This window comes from Gorilla gorilla, chromosome 19 (genome assembly GCF_029281585.2).
Source record: "Gorilla gorilla gorilla isolate KB3781 chromosome 19, NHGRI_mGorGor1-v2.1_pri, whole genome shotgun sequence".
NCBI lineage: Eukaryota > Metazoa > Chordata > Mammalia > Primates > Hominidae > Gorilla > Gorilla gorilla.
The window spans coordinates 54,005,706-54,024,398 of record NC_073243.2 but is presented as its reverse complement, the minus strand read 5'-3'; the positions used below and the strand labels follow the sequence as shown (position 1 = coordinate 54,024,398).

The 18,693-nt window shown below is 42.0% G+C and overlaps 1 long non-coding RNA gene across 2 annotated transcripts in view; it reads left to right on the top strand.

The window, feature by feature from the left end:
* LOC129528148 (uncharacterized) overlaps positions 1-15,650 on the top strand; it is a 92,167-nt gene extending 76,517 nt beyond the window's left edge. For both annotated transcript variants that reach the window (XR_008673375.2, XR_010131765.1), the window contains exon 3: positions 12,121-15,650. This is a non-coding gene — a long non-coding RNA (uncharacterized lncRNA). The remainder of the gene's footprint in view (positions 1-12,120) is intronic.
* Positions 15,651-18,693: the final 3,043 nt, after the last annotated feature.

The window sequence follows — 18,693 nt, the reverse complement described above, 5'->3', positions numbered from 1 at the left end:
TGGTGGGGTTGCTTTTTTCTTGTAAATTTGTTTGAGTTCATTGTAGATTCTGGATATTAGCCCTTTGTCAGATGAGTAGATTGCAAACATTTTCTCCCATTTTGTAGGTTGCCTGTTCACTCTGATGGTAGTTTCTTTTGCTGCGCAGAAGTTCTTTAGTTTAATTAGATCCCATTTGTCAATTTTGGCTTTTGTTGCCATAGCTTTTGGTGTTTTAGACATGAAGTCCTTGCCCGTGCCTATGTCCTGAATGGTATCGCCTAGGTTTTCTTCTAGGGTTTTCATAGTTTTAGGTCTAACATATAATTCTGTAATCCATCTTGAATTAATTTTTGTATAAGGTGTAAGGAAGGTTTTATAAGGGGATTTTCCCCCTTTGCTTGGCACTTCTCCTTCCTGCTGCCATGTGAAGAAGGATGCATTTGCTGCTTCTTCTGCCATGATTGTAAGTTTCCTGAGGCCTCCCCGACCCTGCAGACCTGTGAGTCAATTAAACCTCTTTCCTTTATAAATTACCCAGTCTTGGGTAGTTTTTTTGTAGCAGCATGAGAATGGACTAATACAGGTAGGTAGAAATCTTTAATTTTATGAAGGATTATGCTAGCCTTGCTGGCTTTTGGAAATTGAAAAGTAAGTTAAGTGTTGTTATGAAACCATCCTTCCTCCAATCTTCCTTACTTTCTTCTGAATCAAATACATGACTCCACCTACCTCTCACTTTCCAGGAATGGCAGGTGTTGGAGTCAGGCATTTGCCATTGTAACTGCCAACTCTGGAAAATGAGGAATTGGTTTGTTTAGCCTGGAGCAGAGCAGAATGTTCATGTTCAGTTGAACATGATAGCTGTTTTCAATTTTGAAAAAGCTGGAAGAGAGTTTAGACTTGTTTTCTTTTCTTTCTTTTTTTTCTTTTGAGACAGAGTCTCACTCTGTTGCCCAGGATGGAGTACATTGGCATGATCTTGGCTCACTGCAAGCTCCGCTTCCTGGGTCCGAATGATTCTCCTGCCTCAGCCTCCTGAGTAGTTGGGATTACAGGTGCCTGCCACCACGCCCAGCTTATTTTTGTATTTTTAGTAGAGATGGGGTTTCACCATATTGGTCAGGCTGGTCTTGAACTCTTGACCTCAAGTGATCCACCTGCCTCAGCCTCCCAAAGTGCTAGGATTACAGGTGTGAGCCACTGCACCTGGGCTAGACTTGTTTTCTGTAAATCCACAGGGAAGAACTAGTTCTGGTGGGTAGAAGTTGGAATTAATAAGACTTTTGAATGACTAGAGCTGTTCAGATACAGAGGCAATTACCTCGCAAGCTAGTGCGCTCCTTATCACTATCTGTGTTTAAGCAGGTTCTGACCAAACCCATCTTGGCAGTGTTCTTGAGGAGACAGCTGTATTGAGTAGAAGGTTGATCTCTAAGTTTCCTTTCATGATTGATATTCTGCATGTCTAGCTAGCATCTGTGGAGAACCAAACAGTGAATCATCCATCATTGATGAACAATGACTGTTGGGCTGGGGGAGATTTGGAGAAGGGGGTCTTCCTTGGATCTTTTAAAAGGCACCCTCCTTGTGGCCCTCTACTGTGCCCACTTATAAAACTGCCCCTAGTGCCTTGGTCTCCTGAAAATAGTTTAAGAAAAGAAGTGTAATTTGGGTGGCTGGCTCAAATGTCGGAGACTGAACAAGTCTATTGCCCTGGAGTCCCTGAGCTTTGAGTTATCCCTGACACCCTGTAGTGGCTGCATTCTGTCAACTGGTCTTCCAGGGGTGCCTTCCTTTTCTGAACTCTGTTTTTTCTTCATCGCTGATGCTTTTTTTTTCTTTCTTTCTTGTTTTTTTTTTTTCCCCTGGAGACAGAGTCTGACTCCTGTCGCCCAGGCTGGAGTTCAGTGGTGCCATCACAGTTCACTGCAGCCTCAACTTCCTGGGCTCAGATGACCCTCTTACCTCAGCCTCCCGAGTAGCTGGGACTACAGATGTACACCACCATGACTGGTTAATTTTTTGTATTTTTAGTAGACATGGGGCTTCACCATGTTGGCCAGGCTGGTCTCAAACTCCTGGGCTCAAGTGATTCTCCTCCCTTAGCCTCCTAAAATGCTGGGATTACAAGCATGAGCCACTGCTTCTGGCCTCAATGATGCATTTCCACATTCCTTCTTTAAATTGCCTTAAAAATTTTACTGACCCTTTAAAGTATATGAGTATGCTTTCCATACAGTCATAGATTGGCAGTAGTTCCCGAATGACTGGATTACAAAAATTATGAAAACACAGATAAGAAGAAAATATAAACTCAAAAGTGATCACTGAAATTTTGGTATGTTGCATACACTTGACTTATGCTGCAGGATGGGTTTGCATCCTACCCCACCTCCTTTACGGAGCCCCTGCATCATGCAATGGAGGAGTGGGGAGAAGTGTTAGCGGTAGGTGAGCTCAGAAGCCTGAAGGGTCTGGTTGTTTCATAGTGCATAGTTGTGTACCTCTGCTCTTTCCATCCCCCCCACAACCCCCACCAGCAGAATCTGAACTGTCTCTTGTTTCCCATTCTGCACTCCAAATGAGCATGGCTGAAAATGGGTGGTGACTAACCCAAAGGCCACAAGAAGAACAAGGCAAGTTCCTGAGGAGAAGGCAAAGTGGTTAAAAGGTCCTCACAGCTGCAAGGCCAGGAAACAAAGAACAGGAGGAAGCTCTGAAAGGTGCTACTGCCTGAGGTGGGTACAGCTTTCAGGGATTAGGACAGTGGCAGGTAGCGTCTGCCGGGGTGGCAGGGCTGGTGGACCGGCTAGCAGTGCAAATATTACATCTCCCACAGTGTGATCTTCCTATGGGCTGGGATACAATGATAGAACCTGAAGAAATGACTGAAAGTCTCGAAGATGCTGTGTGAGTTTGGCTAACACCAAGGCCATTTTGTTGCTCACTTACTAAGTGAATCGCCCTTCTACCCTCTCCTCCCCTTCCCCCCTTGGAAGTTCCCTTCCATGAGAAGGGACTGGGTCAAGGATGATATTATGAGCATGTAACAACTGCCTTTTCAGGGGCCTGGAACAGGATGGAAACAGGCCTAACATCTAGGCAGGGTAGATGACTTTGTACTTGCTGGTCTTATGTCTGTGTTCCTGAGGAATGATTAGAGCAGTGAGAATGGAGAAATCCTTGTTGATCTGAGGGCATAGAAAGATTTTAACATTTAACTACCACCAACTGTTCTGAGCACAGTGCTGAAGTTACATGTATTTTTTATTTACAAAAATATAATCACACTATGTATAGTCATAAGTCACTTAATGCCAGGGATAGTTCTGAGAAACCTGTCAGTAGGTGATTTTGTCGTTATGAGAACATCATAGAGTGTATCTACACAAACCTAGATGGTATAGCCCACTACACACCCAGACTACATGGTACAGCCTATTACTCCTAGGCTGCCATCCTGTACAGCATGTTACTGTACTGAATACTGTAGGCAATTCTACCACAGTATTTGTGTATCTAAACGTAGTAAAGGTAAAGCAAAAATATGGTATAGACGATAAAATGTGGTACACTAGTGTAGGGCACATAGCATAAATAGAGCTTGCAGGACGGGATGTTGCTCTGGGTGAGTCAATGAGTGAGTGGTGATTGAATGTGAAGGCCTAGGACATTACTGTGCACTTCTGTAGACTTTATAAACACTGCACACTCAGCTTACACTACATTTATAAACAAATGTTTTCTTCTATAATAAATTAATCTTAGCTTACTATAACATTTTTACTCTATTAACTCTTAAAATTTGTTTCAACTTTTTGGCTCTATTGTAATAGCACTGAAAACAAACACATTGTACAGTTGAACAAAAATATTTTCTTTATATCCTTATCCTTTAAGTTTTTTCTATTTTTAAAATGATTTATTTATTTTCATTTTCTAAATATTTTTGTTAAAAACTAAGACAAAAACACACACACATTAGCCTAGGCCTACACAGGGTCAGGATCTTCAGTAACTTATTTTCCACCTTCACATCTTGTCCCACTGGAAGCTCTTCAGGGACAGTAACATGCACAAAACTGTCATCTCCTATGAGAACAATGCCTTCTTCTGGAATACCTCCTGAGGGACCTTCTTGTTCACTTAAAAAATAGCTTAAAAAAAAAGTAAGAGGTGTATAAATAATGATAAAACTATAGTACAGTAAATAAACTAGTAGCATAGATCACTATAAAGTATTAATGTACTGTACATAATTGTATGTGCTTTTATAAAAAATTATTTATTTATTTATTTTTGACAGAGTCTCACTCTGTTACCCAGGCTGGAGTGCAGTGGCACCATCTCGGCTCACTGTAACCTCCACCTCCCGGGTTCAAGTGATTCTCCTGGCTTAGCCTCCCGAGTAGCTGGGAATACAGGCACCCGCCACCATGCCCAGCTAATTTTGTATTTTTAGAAGACATGGGTTTTGCCATGTTGGCCAGTCTGGTCTTGAACTCCTGACCTCAGGTGATCTGCTCGCGTTGGCCTCCCAAAGTGCTGGATTACAGGCGTGAGCCACCGCGCCCAGTCCTGTGTGTGCTTTTTTTAAACAACTGGCAATGCAGTAGATTTGTTTATACCAGCATCATCACAAACACCTGGATAATGTGTTGTGCCATGACATTATGATGGCTACGATGTCAATAGGTGACAGAAAATGTTCAGTTCCATCATAATCTTATGGAACCACCATCATATTTGTAGTACATTGTTGACCGAAATGTCACTATGAGGTACATGACTGTATAGTTTTGTTTTTTGCTCTTTTTCACTTAATTTTTTTTTTTTTTTTTTTGAGTCAGAGTCTCGCTCTGTCACCCAGGCTGGAATGCAGTGGTGTGATCTTGGCTCACTGCAGCGTCCACCTCCTGGGTTCAAGCAATTCTCCTGCCTTAGCCTCCTGAGTAGCTGCGAGGACAGGCATGCACTACCTATCTTGCTGATTTTTGTATTTTGAGTGGAGACAGGGTTATGCCATGTTGGGCAGGCTGGTTTCAAACTCTTGGCCTCAAGTGATCTACCTGCCTCGGCCTCCCAAAGAGCTGGGATTACAGGCATGAGCCATCGCTGCTGGCCACTTAATATTAGATTATAAACATTTACCCATGTCATAAGATAAAATTTGAAAATGTTGCCTGTAAAATGTGACATAAAATCCCATGGACTGGACTCAGCATTACTAATATAATTATTTTCTCATTACTGGGCATTTCAATAGCTTACTTTTTGTGATTATAAGTTCTGTTGCTATTCTGAATAATACCAAAACATTTTTACATGTATATCTTTTTTTTTTTTGAGATGGAGTCTCACTCTTTGGCCCAGGCCAGAGTGCAGTGGCGCGATCTCGGCTCACTGCAAGCTCCGCCTCCTGAGTTCACGCCATTCTCCTGCCTCAGCCTTCCGACTAGCTGGGACTACAGGCGCCCGCCACCACGCCTGGATAATTTTTGTATTTTTAGTAGAGACGGTGTTTCACTGTGTTAGCCAGGATGGTCTCGATCTCCTGACCTCGTGATCCACCCGCCTCGGCCTCCCAAAGTGCTGGGATTACAGGCGTGAGCCACCACGCCCGGCTACATGTATATCCTTTTGTGCATTTGTGATTATTTCCTTTGGACACATTCCTAGAAAGGAACTTGGAAGTCAATGGATTTGACTCTTTGTGAAACTGCCCTCTAGAAAGGTTGGACCAATACACACTCCCAAGCAGTGCTTGAGAGCACACTTCACCCCATTATCAGTGATAGTGTGCTTTATAATTAAAAAAAATTAATGCTGATGTGAAAGGACAATAGTGATTATTTTCAATGGTCATTTTTTTCTTTTTTTAAAATTTGAGATGGAGTCTCGTTCTGTCGCCCAGGCTGGAGTGCCGTGGCACAATCTCAGCTCACTGCAGCCTCTGCCTCCCGATTTCAAGCTATTTTTCCACCTCAGCCTCCTGAGTAGCTGGGACTACAGGCGTGTGCCACCACCCCCGAAACGGTCATTTTTTTCTTTTATTCCTGAGAGAGAAGTATTTTTATGTTTATGTCCATTTTATGAATTATCTGTTGGTATCCTTTCTATTGTCTCTACCCAATTGATTTGAAAGTGCTTTATAGGCCGGGCGCGGTGGCTCAAGCCTGTAATCCCAGTACTTTGGGAGGCCGAGGTGGGCGGATCACGAGGTCAGGAGACCGAGACCGCGGCGAAACCCCGTCTCTACTAAAAATACAAAAAATTAGCCGGGTGCAGTGGCGGGCGCCTGTAGTCCCAGCTACTCAGGAGGCTGAGGCAGGAGAAAGGTGTGAACCCGGGAGGCGGAGCTTGCAGTGAGCCGAGATTGCGCCACTGCACTCCAGCCTGGGCGACAGAGCGAGACTCTGTCTCAAAAAAAAAAAAAAAAAAAAAAAAAGAAAGTGCTTTATATACAGTAAAGACACTAACCCTTCATCTGTTATAATGCTACAGTTACCTTTCCCTGTTTGCCAATTAAGTTCTCAGTTTGGTTTTGTTGGTAAAAAAAATATCTTTTCAGCATTTATATAGTCAAAATCTATGGATACTGCATTTTTAAATTGATTTCACTGCTTTTATGATTAGAAATAACTTTATGAAACCTTGTGCTTATTTATTTGATATTGAATTGTACTTAATATAAATTTGTAAACTTTCTTTTTGTATTCTGCAATCAATTTTTTTCAAAATAGTCAGTTATTAGTTAATTCTCCCTTTCCTTGCTTAATTGTAATGGCAACCTTATATATACTCAATCATTACTGACACTTTAGAGGAGGCTCCTCCTATAGCCTGTTCACTGGAACTGTGGCTTGGGGAGCGGGGACCCCAGATATACCCTCTCTGTACTGGTGTGCGTGAATTTGGGGGTACAGCCAAAGGCCATTTCAGGCACACTCCATAAGTCTTGTGGTAGGTCCCCAGTCAAAGTTCTTAGCTTCTAGAATTGTTGGTAGCACATCTGAAGGAATTAAAAGACTCAGAATAACCCTAAAGTTAGTGAAGATTGCTACACGATTACTTCTACAGAACAACAGTATCTCCGAGTCTCTATAAAAGCACCCGCTGGTACTGCATTGCTCATGTGATCTTTTCAGGACCGTTTCAATGCCTGAGTAACAGTCTTAATGATGGCCAGCACTTAACATAGAGCTCACTGTATCTCACTGTATGCCCAGCACTGTGTAAGCGCTTCCTAGAAATTGACTCTTTTAATTCTCACTGTATGAGGTTGAGGTAGGTACTACAATTATTCCCATTTTATGGATGAGGAAACTGAGGTACAGAGTAGAAACAAAGTGACTTATCCAAACTTGCACAGGTGGCAATTGGTAAAACCCAGGTAAGGCTGCAGCCTGTCAGGCCTTGGATCCCGCCCTCTGACTCCTGTGCACTGTGGTCTGGAAGCACTCTTTCACTCAGACACAAAGCCCTCATATATTCCAGTGAACTTGTGACCTCTTTTTGGTGCTGGATGGACATTCCACATTTTCACATTCCATTCTCACTGACTCACGGCAGCTCGTACCCTTCTTTCCACCCTGTTGCACAAGCTGTGTGGCATGGTGTTTTGCCTGACACATCATTGTGCTAGAGTTTATACTCACTGTAGCAAAAATAAGCTTTAACTATTAACCCAAAATTGGAAGCACACCTGTGAACAATTGGCTGGCTGTACAACAGGGAGGGAATTAAGGCTAGTGGTAATAGCACAAATATTCTAAAGTAAGGTTGAACAAGTTCTTTTAAAACATTAAGATAAATATCAAATGGCCAAGGGACAAATAGTTCTCATATTGAAGCACAGAAAAAAAGTAAAATTTTTAAAATTTATTTTCTAAGATTAGCATAAACTGGTAAAGACACACACACACACACACACACACACACACACATACCTATGGATCAATTTCAGTTGGGTATTGAAATAAAATAATGCATCATGGCCAAATACAGTTTATTCTAGAATATAAAGATACTTTGGTTGGAGGATATCTATTAATAAAATATGTCATACCAATAGAACAAAGGAAAAATAAGTGATTGTATGAGCAAACACCAGAAAGGCATTTATGAAATTTGACCCCTATAAGATAAACAGATAAAAAGTGCTTATCTATTTCAAACCAGTTGCAAACATTATACGTAATAGTGAAACAATAGAGAAGGGAAAAAATAAGACAAATTCTAACAAATGCAGTAAGATATGAAGCAAAAAGAAATGAAATGTAATAATTATAAAGGAAGAGCAAAATAATAATAATTTATTAATAGCTAACTTTTACAGACGAATTTTCTTTCAGGCACTGTCCTAACAATTTCATTGGAATTAGGCCATTTATTTGTTTCAGCAACTTTATGAAGTAGATAGTATTTAACCCCTCCGCTCCATTTAAAGATGAGAAAATTGAAGCACAGAAAGGTTCAACAACTTTCCCAGAGTTGCACAGCTATTAAATGACAGGATTTGAAACCAGTCCATCTGGCCTGAAGCCGGGGTTCTCAACCACTATGTGGCACTGACCATCAGGGTTTGAATGATTTAATTATCTATCAGACAGCACATGGGAATTATGCATAGAATAAGTAGAATTAATAAGATTCAATTAAGTTAGATTTAAAAATATATATAAAACTAGATAGTTCTATATTAAATAACATAAGGGGGGAAATAATTCATTACATGAAAATATAAAACACCCAGGAATAAACCTCACCAAAATATCATAATTTAAATGAGAAAAACTATATTGTGGTCCTGGTGTTCTATCTTCTGAGTCTAAGATGCCTTCTGGATAAAAACTTTATTGTGGGATATAACAGAAAAGTTGGATTTATGGAAATGCATACCATAGTCCTAGACAGGAGGACTAAAGAGTATATACAATTTTAATTATTACCAGATTAAAATATGTTTACTCTCATTTCAATCAAAGTTCCAACAATTGTTTGGGAGGAGGTGTCAGGAAAACATTAACTTTTATTTGTAAAAATAAATAGATAATTATGTTTTAAAGAAAACAAAAGAATATATTTAAGTATTTGCTTATTAGTACACTGAATCTCTCTGGAAGGATGCATAAGACATTGGTTACAATATTTTGCTTCCAGGGAAGGGAATTGGACCACTGAAGGTAGGAGCGGGGATGGATTACTCATCGGACATTTTTAATACCTTAAAAGTGTGTGAATATATTACCATTCTAAAAGCAAAAACAAACAAAACAACAAACAAAAAGTAGGTAAGAATATCCAATAAAATTGAAAAAAAAAACAATATTGAGGGAGATTTCCTCTATCGAATAGTACAACATATAAAACTGTAATAATTAAAATAGTGAGATTCTGCTTCAAAACTAGATAGATTACTAGAGCAGCAAAGAGCCCAGAAACTTGCCTGAGACTAGCATGGCAGATGGAAGTAAACAGATAGGCTGGCTTACGAGCAAAGGGAGAGTTTTATCCAGAAGGCATCATAGTCTCGGAAGACAGAACACCAGGACCAGAGGGCAGGGAAAGCAGAAGCACTGCAAAGCCTATGAGTGTCCCTGAAGGATTAATTTCCTTCTGATGTGGTTTACCTGCTCAGGCAATTCCATCTCTTCCAACTTCCAAATGAAAAAGAGCTGTGTATTAGTCTGTTCTCATGTTGTTAATAAAGACATATCCGAGACTGGGTAATTTATAAAGGAAAGATGTTTGATGGACTCATCCACATGGCTAGGGAGGCCTCACAATCATGGTGAAAGGCAAAGGAGAAGCAGAGGCACATCTTACATGGTGTCAGGCAAGAGAGCTTGTGCAGGGGAACTCCCATTTATAAGACCATCAGATCTTGTGAGTCTTATTCACTACCACAAGAACAGTATGGGGGAAACCACCCCCATGATTCGATTATCTCCACCTGGCCCTGCTCTTGACACATGGGGATTATTACAATTCAAAGTGAGATTTGGGTGGGGGCACAGCCAAACAATATCAGGGTGCTCTGCCACGAATTCATTACAGAGGAAGCGAAGGCTTGGAGTGTGGGATGTTCACTTGACCTGGGGAGACCAGTCATCCATGTGACCTTAGGTGAGTCATTTATAATAATCACTAGCACTTACTAAGTGATTCTGTGGGCCCGGCGTGGTGCCAGATACTTTGTATGCATTACTTCATTAAATCTTTATAACAATCCTCTGAGGATGGCTGTAATCATCTTTACAACGATCCTATAAACTACACCAACAGTTTCAAACAATCTTTTGTAGTATAATCATCTTAACTTACAAGGTGAGGAAAGCAAGGGATAAATATATCACCAGCTGGAGCACACAGTAAGCAGCAGCACTGGGATCTGAGTGTCCAGTCAGCTCCAGTGGCCACGGGATTTACTCCACTGTACCATTGCTAATCCCTTTATGTCTCAGTCTTCACATATAAACAGTGAAGGTGCTGGGTTGTATATTCACTAAGATTCCTTCTAATTCTAAAGGGACTGCTATTCTAAGATGAAACACTTCCAGGATCCATCCTTAAATTGATTCCTGCTGTGGCCACCTGAAACCAACCAACCTATCTCAACTCCACTGTATATTCAGTGGTCCCTGCTGGGCCAGCCCAGTTGTGGCCAGAACTCTAGGATGCCATTTTAAAAATAATGTTAAGTGATCAGACGGATAAAAGTGTCAATCTGGGTGAATTTCAGGTGCACCTCTTACAGTTTTTTAAAATAGCAGACTGTGTGCTGATTTACTGTGGTGAATTGAAGATCCCAGGAGTGGTCTAAGGGTAGAGTTGATGGGCCCACAACCAAAGAGCAAGATGCCAAGGCTGAAAGAATTCTTTTTTTTTTTTTTAATCAACTGTTGTTTTTGTGTGACCTTGTCTACAGGGTTAGAGATCTCTGAACTCTCTTGGAGAAAGTTCCACTTGTTGCTGCATAGAACAAATGTGCTGAGTAGGTAAACAACAACCCACCTTCAGAAGCTTCCGTGATAAAAGCCAAGCCCTGGCCTTGGCAATCTCTAGTTTGCATCACATCAGTTCCTCCGGTTATATTTCACCCTTTTAACCTCCTTCTCCTCCTCCTGGGATGCTGGGGCCATTCTTTGCTCCAAGGGCAGACTGCCATGGAGACTGAATCCTCTCTGGAAGAGGTGGGGCTGTCACACTGAGCTGAGGCCTCTTAGCAGAGCTCATTCCAAAGGGAAGCCCAGCCCAGTGGAGCCACAGTGATGGCTGTTGTCCCTGCCAGCCCACCTTGAGCAAATCACAGAGGGAGTCGGGCACTCTGCTGAGGACTCTAGCCACCATCACCTTTTCCTTCTCGTGCTAGGTGTCAGAAAGGGGTTGATCGGGTGGACTGTCAGAATCTAGAAAGTATATCTTGGTATGAAGAGGAGTGTGGGAGGGCTTGGGGGTCAGAAGCCTGAGTTAACATGACAGCCTTGTCCTTTGTCCTGTGTGTCCTTGGGCAAGTTATATAACCTCAGATGGACTAAAAATGGAATCTGTCTCAAAGTCTGTGGCACGGATTAAGTGAGATAATAGGAAGAAAGAGCATAGCACAGTGCCTGGTACATGGGAACTGCTTAATAACCCAGAGTGATAGCTCTTCTTTTAATTAGGAGTACTGGCTAGTATTCTTGGCCAGATCTCCTTTTTCTCTTTGGAGGTGATTCCCCAACCCTGGCATGGAGGGTGAATTGTCATGAATACATCTTGGTGGCTGAGAAGCTGGGAATAGGCTGGGGTTAAGAGATGCTGAAGAACATAGCTCTTTGCTAGTTAAAGGAGTGTAACACTTTCTATGCTGTATTCATTTATGTATTGCTTGAATTTTTTGAAAAAGGTAGTATTAATTTCATAATTAGGAAATAAGTATAAGGAAATAGATGTGAATATTTTATACTCTATATAATATATATTATTATCATATCTGTTATGGTCACCTGTCATCAGTGATCTTTGATGTTACTATTGTAATTGTTTTGGGTCCCATGGACCGCATCCACAGAAGATGGTGGACTTAAATGGATAAATATGTTCTCTGACTGCTCCACTGACCAACCAATCCCCCATCTCTCTCCCTCTCCTCAGGCCTCCTCATTCCTTGAGACACAACAATATTGAAATTAGGCCAACTAATAACCCTACAATGGTCTTTGAATATTCAAGTGAAAGGAAGAGTCACAAGTCTCTCACTTTAAATCAAAAGCTAGAAATGATTAAGCTCAATGAGGAAGGCATGTTGAAAGCTAAAACAGACCAGAAACGAGTCCTCTTGTGTCAGTTAGTCAAGTTGTGAATGCAAAGAAAAGTTCTTGAAGGAAATTAAAAGTGCTACTCCAGTGAACACATGAATGGTAAGAAAGAGAAACAGCTTTATTGCAGATATGGAGAAAGTTTTAGTGGCCTGGATAAAAGACCAATCTAGCCACCATATTTCCTTAAGCCAAAGCCTAATCCAGAGGAAGCCCCTAACTTTCTTCAAGTCCATGAAGTCTGAGAGAAATGAGGAAGATGAAAAATAAAAGTTTGAAGCTAGCAAAGGTTGTTTCATGAGGTTTAAGGAGAGAAGCCATCTCTATAACACAAAAATGGAAGTGAAGCAGCAAGTGCTGTTGGAGAAGCTGCAACAAGTTATCCAGCAGATCTAGCTAAGGTCATTGATGAACGTGGCTATAGTAAACAACAGATTTTCAATGTAGATAAAACAGCCTTCTATTGGGAGAAGATGCCACCTAGGACTTTCATAGCTGGAGAAGGGATGTCACTACCCAGCTTCAATGCTTCAAAGGACTCTTGTTAGGGGCTAATGCAGCTGATGACTTGGAGTTGAAGCCAGTGCTCATTTACCATTCCAAAACCTGAAGTCTCTTAACAATTATGTTAAATCTACTCTGCCTCTGCTCTGTAAATGGAATAACAAAGCCTGGATGATAGCAAATCTATTTACAACATGGTTTACTGAATATTTTAAGCCTACTATTGAGACCTACTGGTCAGAAAGAAAAGTTCCTTTCAAAACAATACTGACAATACATTGTCAATGAGCAGTAATATTTTGAAATGAATCATTTTTTCTAAGCAAGAGCTCTGATAGAGATGTACAAGGAGATTAATGTTGTTTTCATGCCTGTAACACAGGATCCATTCTGCAGCCCATGGATCAAGGAGTAATTTTGACTTTCAAGTTTTGTTATTTATGGTATACATTTTGCAAGGCTATAGCCTCCATAGATAATGATTCCTCTGATGGATCTGGGCAAAGTAAATTGAAAACCTTTGCTCTATTAGTTTCTGCCAGAGAAAATAAAAAAAAATAGAAAAACTCTGGAAAGAATTAACTATTCAAGATACCCTTAAAAACATTCATGATTCGTGGCTCACGCCTGTAATCCCAGCACTTTGGGAGGCCGAGGCAGGTGGATCATGAAGTCAGAAGATTGAGACTGTCCTGGCTAACATGGTGAAACCCCATCTCTACTAAAAATACAAAAAAAATTAGCCGGGCGTGGTGGGGAGCACCTGTAGTCCCAGCTACTTGGGAGGCTGAGGCAGGAGAATGGCGTGAACCCAGGCGGCAGAGCTTGCAGTGAGCCGAGATTGTGCCACTGCACTCCAGCCTGGGTGACAGAGCGAGACTCCGTCTCAAAAAAAAAAAAAAAAAATTTCATGATTCAGGTTTGGAAGAAGTTAATTTAAACTCTCCAAACAGGAGTTTTGAAGAAGTCTTAGAGGAGTTCAAAACTTCAGTAGAGGAAGTAACTGCAGATGTAGTGGAAATAGCAAGAGAACTAGAGTTAGAAGTGAAGCCTGAAGATATGATTAAATTGCTGCAATCTCATGATAAACCTTGAATGGATGAAGAGTTGCTTCTTAGGGATGAGTAAAGGAAGTGATTTCTTGAGATCATATCTACTCCTGGTGAAGACGCTGTGAATATTGTTGAAATGACAACAAAGGATTTAGAATATTACATAAATTTAGTTGATAAAGTAGTGGTACGGTTGGAGAGAATTGACTCCAGTTTTGAAAGAATTTCTACGGTGGGTAAAATGCTATCAAACCATATCACATGTTACATACAGATACATCTTTTATGAAAGAAGGAGTCAATTGAAGCAGCAAACTTTATTTTTGTCTTATTTTAAGAACTTGCCATAGCTACCCCAACCTTCAGCAGCCACCACCCAGATCAGTCGGCAGCCATCAACATCGAGGCAAGACCCTCTACCAGCAAAAAGATGGCTGAAGGCTCAGATGATCGTTAGCTTTTCTTTAGCAATAAAGTATTTTTAAAATAAGGTATGCACATTTTTAGACAAAATGCTATTGCATACTTAATAGATTACAGTACAGCATAAACCTAACTTTTACACGCACTGGGAAACCAAAAGTTTGTGTAACTCACTTTTTGCAATATTCACTTTGTTGCAGTGGTCTGGAAACAAACCCACTGTATCCCCAAGGTATACCTGTATTAGGTCAATAGACAAAATTAAAATGCAGATGCTAGATTAACAAAAAGCACACACACATGTTGAGGGAGAGAGACACACACAGAGAGAGAGAGAGGGAGGGAAGGAGTGAGGGAGACAGAGACAGAAAGAGCAAATGATAAAGCAAACGGGGCAAAATGTTAACGTTAGATGAATCTGAGTAAAAGGCATACAAGTTTTTTTATATGATTCTTATTTTTACAACATATCTATAAGTTTGAAATTATTTTTGAAAAATTTAGGCCAGGCACAGTGACTCACATCTGTAATCCCAGCACTTTGGGAGGCTGAGGCGGGCGGATCACCTGAGGTCAGGAGTTCGAGACCAGCCTGGCCAACATGGCAAAAACCCGTCTCTACTAAAAATACAAAAATTAGCCAGGCATGGTGGCAGGCACCTGTAATCCCAGCTATGTGGGAAGCTGGAGCAGGAGAATCACTCAAACCCCGGAGATGGAGGTTGCAGTGAGCAGAGATCGTGCCACTGCACTCCAGCCTGGGGGATAGAGCAAGACTCTGCCTCCAAAAAAAAGATGGGGGATAGAGCAAGACTCTGCCTCCAAAAAAAAAAAAAGAAAAATTTAAAATAATTTGAATACTATTGAATATTATATGCATGTATCTTAAGTTCTGAGAGCACACTTAGAAATGGAAGTACTTTTCATGTATACTGAAATGACTTCCCTTCTTTTCCTCCCTCAATATACCTGATAAAATAAGAACAGGCTCATTAATGAGCAAGTGCCATTCTTAGGTTTCACAAAGAGAAAACAAAGAGCCCTTATTAAGTACACAAACCTACATATGGATTGAAGGTAAATATTAGGGTAAAACCATCATGACTTTAAAAGATAAATCAGAAAATCTGACATGTAGATCATTCATGATATAAGGGAATTCTCAAACACAATTCAGCAGACCCTGCATTAAATGACCAACAGAGATTTACAAGTGCATTAATCATGTGACTCCTGGTTAGTGGTCTTAGCCCCACCCATATGCCACCTTTTGCACCAACCTTTGACCTCAGTGCATCCATACCCTCACCTTCTCACGTTGTCCCACATTTGGTGATTAGTGAGATGTTTGTCTCATGCTTGTTTTGTAATAAAAAAACGGCTACAAGCTTATTGTATTTTCTTTTAGACGCCATATCCATTTTGGTTAAAATATCCTTGTATCAAAACAGTGGTATCAAAGGGAAAATCCATGAATATCAGGTACCCAGCACAGTTACTTAGTTCTGGCACTGTGGGGTTAGTGAGTAGAGATGACAGGAAGAGCTCAGTGTGGTGGCCCAGCTGCCTGCTGCACTGGAGGCTGAGCTGAGGAGAGCCTCCTGAAGCTGATCCAATGAGTTGTGGGAAACATCAGGGTTGATTCAGATGTGGTTGCCCAAGTGAGTCTCTATTCTCTCCAGATACCACTCAAGGGTCCTCCCTCTTGGGATGCATACTCTGGCAAGAGGCCCCCTCCCCCAGGACAGTTGGGTGGTCCTGTGGTGAAGAATACTGATGGTTGTGAAGGGTAATTATTTGGATAAGCTCAGCCAGGGGCTTCCTTCTGTAGAGTCCATAAGAGGAGCCATAAAGGGTGGAAGGAAAGGGATGCTCAGGTTATTGGGGGCACAACCTGTCCTAGGGGGTAACAGATGGAGGCCACAGCACACTCCAGAATGGATTGGTCTGTCACACACTTTCTCAGGAGTTGGTTGGTTGGAAGAAGGCAGCATCACAAAGAAGGGGCAGAGAAAGGTGGGGGTCAAACACACTTGCTTAGACTTATTCAGGAGTGATCAAGAAAACTGAAAGAGGTGGGGCACAGTGGCTCATGCCTGTACTCCCAGCACTTTGGGAGGCCGAGGAAGGCAGATCACCTGAGGTCAGGAGTTCAAGACTAGCCTGGCCAAAAGGTGAAACCCTGTCTCTACAAAAATACGAAAATTAGATGGTCATGATGGTGGGCGTCTGTAATCCCAGCTACTTAGGAGGCTGAGGCAGGAGAATTGCTTGAACCCAGGAGGCGGAGGTTGCAGTGAGCCAAGACCATGCCATTGCACTCCAGCCTGGGTGACAGAGTGAGACTCCATCTCAAAAAACAAAACAAAACAAAACAAAACACTGAGACAAACATGCTTGCCTAGACTTTTTCAGGAGTGGTCAAGAACAGGAAAAAAGGATTCTTCTCCCATCTCTCTTTCTCTCTTCTCCTCTTTCTTGACCAAGAGAAGGAGAAGGCTAAGCACTTTCTCAAAGGCAACATATAATTTGCTTCTAAACCAGTGCTGGTTTGCATCTAGTCTTTATTTATCTGGACTGTCAATCTGAAAATCAATCACAGAATTCTCCTCAATGTTCCTGGGTTTACTCCAGGCTCCCATTCAAGATCTCTGAGCCTGAACTCAGCAACTGAGCCCAAATCATTCCCTTTCCTTTCCTATCTCCTATGCTTGCCTTTCAAAACTCCTTTCAGAGGACTCCTTTGTTCGAAACACCATTCAAAATTTGCTTATTCTTCCTTTGGAGGCATCTGGTTGTCATGCCAGATTTTTAACTTTTGCTTTTTCAGCAAAGCACATATCTTTTTGTCTAGCATTCCCATTTTAGATGAGCAGTTGGATTTAAAACCTGCACATCGAGGGAGGTTCCAAGATGGCCAAATAGGAACAGCTCCAGTCTACAGCTCCCAGCGTGAGCGACGCAGAAGACAGGTGATTTCTGCATTTCCAACTGAGGTACCAGGTTCATCTCACTGGGGCTTGTCAGACAGTGGGTGCAGGACAGTGGACGCAGCCCACCGAGCATGAGCTGAAGCAGGGCGAGGCATCACCTCACGCGGGAAGTGCAAGGGGTGGGGGAGTTCCTTTTCCTAGCCAAGGGAAGCAGTGACAGATGGCACCTAGAAAATTGGGTTACTCCCACCCTAATACTGCGCTTTTCCAACCATCTTAGCAAATGGCACGCCAGGAGATTATATCCCCCGCATAGCTCGGAGGGTCCCATGCCCACGGAGCCTTGCTCACTGCTAGCACAGCAGTCTGAGATCAAACTGCAAGGCAGCATCAAGGCTGGGGGAAGGGCATATGCCATTGCTGAGGCTTGAGTAGGTAAACAAAGCAGCCAGGAAGTTCGAACTGGGTGGAGCCCACCGCAGTTCAAGGAGGCCTGCCTGCCTCTGTAGACTCCACCTCTGGGGGCAGGGCATAGCTGAACAAAAGGCAGCAGAAACTTCTGCAGACTTAAACGCCCTTGTCTGACAGCTTTGAAGAGAGTAGTGGTTCTCCCAGTACGGAGTTTGAGATCTGAGAACAGATAGACTGCCTCCTCAAGTGGGTCCCTGACACCCGAGTAGCCTAACTGGGAGGCACCTCGCAGTAGGGGCTGACTGACACCTCATATAGCCAGGTGCCTCTCTGAGACTAAGATTCCAGAGGAAGGATCAGGAAGCAACATTTGTCGTTCTGCAATATTTGCGGTTCTGCAGCCTCCGCTGGTGATACCCAGGCAAACAGGGTCTGGAGTGGACCTCCAGCAAACTCCAACAGACCTGCAGCTGAGGGTCATGACTATTAGAAGGAAAACTAAGAAACAGAAAGGACATCCACACCAAAACCCCATTTGTATGTCACCATCATCAAAGACCAAAGGTAGATAAAACCACAAAGATTGGGAGAAACCAGAGCAGAAAAGCTGAAAATTCTAAAAATCAGAGGGCCTCTTCTCCACCAAAGGAATGCAGCTCCTCGCCAGCAATGGAACAAAGCTGGATGGAGAATGACTTTGATGAGTTGAGAGAAAAAGGCTTCAGAAGATCAGTAATAACAAACTTCTCTGAGCTAAAGGAGGATGTTCGAACCCATCACAAAGAAGCTAAAAACCTTGAAAAAAGATTGGACGAATGGCTAACTAGAATAAACAGCGTAGAGAAGACCTTAAATGACTTGATGGAGCTGAAAACCAAGGCACGAGAACTACGTGACACATGCACGAGCTTCAGTAGCTGAATTCGATCAACTGGAAGAAAGGGTATCAGTGATTGAAGATCAGATGAATGAAATGAAGCCAGAAGAGAAGTTTAGAGAAAAAAGAGTAAAAAGAAATGAACAAAGCCTCCGAGAAATATGGGACTATGTGAAAAGACCAAATCTACGTCTGACTGGTGTACCTGA